Raw genomic sequence first — 5773 nt, forward strand, 5'->3', positions numbered from 1 at the left:
TTGATCCCCCCCTACTCTTTCCCTTACCTCTCCCGTAGGTAGGAACTGCTTACCAAAGGTAAGCTCACTCTTTCCCTTCCCTCTCTTTAATATAAGCCGCCATTTCACTCCCCACCTCCCCGACATGAGAGGAGTGGTAGGCCTTGGTGCAGCCTGTTCACAAGCACGTAGCCTGCTGCTCTAAAAGGTTACGCTCTACTTTTCTAGGACCTTATCTGCATTGGCACTTTCAGCTATCACTGAGTAGCTAACAAAGCAGTGGCATTTGTGCAGAGCTCTAGTACAGATAGTTGCATATTAGGCTACCCTGTGGTGAACGTACTATGTCAAAGGATGTCACAACGACAAATCTGCAGCGCGGATGTAAGTTTAAATAAAATAATGATCAAGTTATAACAAATAACAAAGCAGACATTTTGATTTTCAGTTGTCTGTACTCCCCAAGAAGTCAGTGACTTTACCATGTAGCTTGCATGCAATGGAAAATTTACAAAAGTGTTTGTGTAGAAGCAGCATAGGAGGCCAGGTACATCTCACCTTTTAACAAACCCTAGGCTTGTTATTGGTGCCATAATCAGCCACAGTGTGTAACAAATAGTACACTCAAAGGCAAAGTTGATATGCATCCATGCATGAGTAAATCCTTAGTCATTAAGGGAGAGATTACACAGGCAAATATGTAAGTTATCTCATTAAGTGTCCTTGAGACAGAGGCCACAATATAGGAATAGCTGGGGTGGGGAGGATAGCTAAACTCCAAAAGGAAGGTTTCACAGAAGATAAAGCTGAAGTAAGATAGAAAATACAAAATATCTATTGTAGTCTTCATTCAGTTAGTTTCTCCTTTGGGAAAAAGGTGATGACAAATTAAAGGTCTCATGAATTCACATTAGGCAAAAGGTTGTTTCCCAAAGTCTTTAAAGGTTGGGCTGGAGGCTGTCTGTCTCTGGAGATGCCATTTTATCATAAACTTTAATAGATTTTTATTTGTACAACCTAGATTTAAGAAACAGCTAGTGATCAGTAGGAGTGTGCACAACAAGAAAAAAACCAGGAACTCCTGTCATGAGCTGCAGTGCCTCCAGTCACAGCTAAAGAGCCCTCTCACTATCTGTTAAATGCCTGTTGATAGCATGGACAACATAGTAATTTAGTTTCGAAGTCTGAATTATTAAAGTCTCAGTTGAAACATTCAGATATGTAAAGTCAAATTTTAAACAACTAGTATCCAAGTCACAAAAATATACACTCCAGCGATGGCTATGCACAGAGTAACACAATATAGCATGCAGAAAGTGAAAATACAATAATGCTAAAAGTCTTCCTCTCCAACCAAAATGTATAAGAGTGTAAAGAACTGGTTTTAAATAAAACCAAAATTTTAAGCACTAAAAATTAACAACAGCCAGAAATCAACTATACTATTCTGTGAAATGATGTATAAACACATACAAAGAGGTTTGTTTTTCATTCATTCTTTCAAAACAGCAAGTTGCTTGAATCTCAAAAATATGAATCCCTGGAGACCTTTGTCAATACCTCTTGGACTCAGTAACAGCGCCCCTTCATTTTCATGGGTCCCAGAATTAAGATGTATAATGGCTTGCTCCTTCGCATGCTCTTTTGGAGGTTAGCTATATTCTGTTCAGATAAGGACGTAGTAGGAGTATTTTCCTGGTGCTAAGTTCTCCAACTTGCTAATAGCGGGGAGAAAAGGACTGCTCTACACTTTTTCTCTGAAAGCTATTAGGGAACACTAATCAATACAAGCTACTGCTCTTCATTGCCCTCTGTGACTGTTGCCTGATTCCTGGCTCTTCCTAAAATCCTGTTTTAAAATCCTTGTGCCCCATATTCTGTTTGGTTCACTTCCCAGTGGATTCTCACATGCATATTTTAAAAGCCTTACTGAACAGTTAACTTTACAAAAGTGTTGAAGTCAGCCTGAAACTTGACTGATTTATTTATTTAGGGAATAGACTGCACTGTACATGAGATACTGAATAGTTGTTGACTAGCAATGACTAGTGCTCAGACTTTCAGGAACTCTTACTACAGAGATCTTTACATTGTTTTCAGTCAGAAAAGTTAGATGCTGTGCTCCTTGGAAAATCTGACCAATGTATTTTGATCCCTACATGGGAACTATGCTCCCTTGAAAATTCAGTCCTATAGTGCTACTAATCTGAACTATGTGGAAAGGGATCCCAATCACATAAAGGTCGGTGATGATTTGTACCCTTAACTCTGCCATCCTTCGTTTCTTTTAGATGGTATTTATGCCACTTTAAAGCACAGTATTCCTTCTTCAGTGCACCAACAGGATTGTTGTTTGCCTGTAAATAGTCTGATAGCTTAGTTGAGAACTGCCATTTTTCTGTCTTCCCTAGCTAAAGGTGGTGGCTGTAGTTAATCTATGAAGGCATGCAAAGAAGTAAGGTGGAGAAGCAGGTTACAAGCATCCTGCTGCAGTGTATTGCAAAGTTTAAAATAAATAATACATGTAAGGGGGGAAAATATTCTTCAATATATTATATGGTTATGCCAAAAATGTAAATATCCAAATGCCTCTGCTTTCTTTGACCATTTTATTGACTGAAGTCTGGCATGCACAATGCTTTGATGTTGGCAGATGGTCTTCTGATAGCAATACAGACCAACTGTAAATACTGATAGCACTATTACCATCATCTGTTTTTGATATTCTGCTGCTGAGGTGATGGTGTTTGCAGTTCTGATAGGAATGGTCAGCTTGATTCTTTCTTTCTGGCTGAGTGATCCTAGTGGTTGTGATAGCTCTTTTTTTTGCTCCAAGTATCCCTCTGATACAGGGCATGACAAGAAAGTAGCTAGTTATACCTCTCACCTGGAGCTAAGTAACTGACAGAGTTATTGAGGCAAAACCAGCTCAATGATCTTTTCTTTTGGATGAAGGCTTAATCACTTTTAAGCTATGAGAGTGTTGTGTGCCTGGCATTATACCACCCACCTATATAGAAGGTAAAACTAAAGTAAAATTCTTAAGTAAATTACCTGTGCTCTGGGACTGTGCACTGACTACCTGTTAAGCTTTGAGTAGAGTTCAAGGTGAATTCTGATCTATAAAGGCATCAAATAGCTTCAGCCTGCAAAGGCAGCCATACCCTCCATCTCTTTCTACCACAACTAAAACCAGCACAAATGCTTCTTTATGAGGGCCTCTGTGCCCCTCCCCCAAATTCAAACCCAGCATGGCCCTATTGATTCTCAAGAATTACAAAGATATGGACTTATCTTGACAGACTCATTAACCGCACTGAATTGCATTCCAGCTACAAAGAAAATACGCAGAATTTAGAACAGATAAACAACAAAACAAACTATATAGTACAGGCGAATCATTATGATCAAGGAATAAAGTTCTACTGGACTTAATTTTAATTTGATAGTGGAAGAGGTCTACAAAGTGTGACTATGTCTAGTTTGTTTGTTTTTTTATAGAAAGGGCAGAATGTATCTAGACTATAACTGTGGAACATACAATATCCAGATGAAGCTGGGAAGTCTATTTTCAGTGTGGATAAGGGCATAACTGGGAGCAAGGTGCAAGAGCTGAAAGGGAGTCAGGGGCTGGATTTCAGAAAAAAGCAGTGTCCCTTCAGGCAGTCCTCAATATGTGGAGTGATTTTTTATGCTGGAACAGGGACTGATTGTGTTAGGGTCTGTGATTTTAAGTGGAAAATAAATCACCCTAGTCTCTATAATCAACCATTTGTTGATCTCCTGTACTCTAAACTTGTTCTGTTCTGATCAGAAACAGGAGGCTTCATCAGGCTATTTGGGGGTGGGGGGGAGTGGCTGCAGGCATCTGTGACTGCAATGCCAGCATTTCCTTTTTGGACACCATGATCAATATCCAAAATACAAGAAACCCACAGACAAACATACATATCTACACAGAACCAGCAATCACCCTAAATACACCAAGAAAGCTATAATTTACAGCCAAACTCTCTGATACCACTGAATTTGCAGTGAGGAAAATATCCGTGATCATCACCTCAGAAATCTCAAAAGGGCCTTCAGCCAACAAGGGCACTCCTCCAGAGAGAGAGATCACACTGTAGAAAGAGCCACCCAGATACCACGTGAAGATTTGCTGCACTACAAAAAGAAAATCCCCACAAATTGCACATCATTAGTTATGACATACCACCCTTCCCTGGAACCTACATGGAAAATCCTCAAACAATTGCAACCCATACTAGAAGACAACCCAATTCTTATAGAGATCTTTCCAAAACCACCCATCCTAGCCTTTAAACAAGCACTAAACCTCGCTAACCTCATCACCACAAGCAAGCTCCCTATGACCCAAACTGCACCTAATGGATCCAGACCATGCCAAGACAAGAAATGCAAAACCTGCCAACATATCTCCACTACCCCCACAATAACCACACCCCACAACAGAGCCACCACCATTCCTGGATCTTAAACCTGCACCTCCAGAAATGTAATATATTTCACCCAGTGCACCAAATGCCCTGATGGAAAATATGTTGGAGAAATCAAACAACAACTGTGCACCAGAATGAATGCACACCAAAAAGCTATCAAAGACAAGAATACCCAACTACCTGTGAGGGAGCACTTCTCACAAGACAATCACTCCCTCTCCGATCTCTCAACTTTAATTCTCAAAGGGAACTTACAAACCAATTTTCATAGATGACCTTTCGTATACAAAAAATCATGGACTCAGTATAGACATTGGATTTATGACACATTATAACATGCCTGCCATCTGATTCAGCAGGTACTACCAGACCTGACCTCTTACACTTCCCCACCTCCTCCTCTCCCTTCCTCTCCCTTCCTTTTCTGCACTTTGTCTTCCTAATTTCCAGCTATTTACTTTTTCAGACAGCCTCTTTTCTACCTTGAATTGTAGACTCTACTGTAGTCTCCCTTACTCACCTTTCCCCCAACACCCTGTCCCTTCCCCTTCTCTGATCTACCTTTTGTTTTTCTAATTTCTACCAATTTACATTCTCACTGACATCTTGTCACACTTTCAGCTTCTTTCATTGCTTGGAGTCTTAGAACACCAGACTTCCTATGCCTGAAGAAGGGTGATTGCACCCAAAATCTTGCAAAGAACTTTTTTCCCAACTACAATTCTCAGTTGGTCTAATAAAAAACATCCCATCTACCCAAAGAACCTTGCCTGTCTATGTTCTTAGTCTAGGGTGGCCATCATAGAGGACACTCCGGTTGTCCTCTGTCCTCTGTTGATACAAAACCGGATGCCTTTATGTCCTCTCTTTTTCTCTTGAAGAGCAAAATAGAGGACATAAAGGCATCAGGTTTTGTACCAATGGAGGACAGAGGACAGAGTAGCAGAAAACTGGAATTTCCTTCCAAACTTAGACCAACACAGCTACAACCAAAAACCCAGCAGCGTGCCTTCAAACAGATACTTGCAGTGCTTAAAGCTAGGTATATAGAGCCATGTTTAGCCATCTAAGTATGCTGCCTAATGTTTCCCCCTACAAAGCACTGAGCATGCAGCCCAGAAGCTCTCACCCACATTAATGGAAGCTATCCACATGCTCTACACTTCTGAAAAAACAAGCCAATTGGGCACCTAAACATAGATTTAAAAGCCTAGTCAGCCCCCCTTCAAACCCCTCTGCCAGCCATAACGGCTGTGGTCAGTGGCGCTCAACCTTTCGGCCATGCAGGCCAGATGAATGGCATGTGGCTGGCCATGGACTGGACCTTGTGTGCC

The sequence above is a fragment of the Gavialis gangeticus genome, unplaced genomic scaffold, assembly GCF_001723915.1.
Source record: "Gavialis gangeticus isolate Ggan-Ray unplaced genomic scaffold, GavGan_comp1, whole genome shotgun sequence".
NCBI lineage: Eukaryota > Metazoa > Chordata > Crocodylia > Gavialidae > Gavialis > Gavialis gangeticus.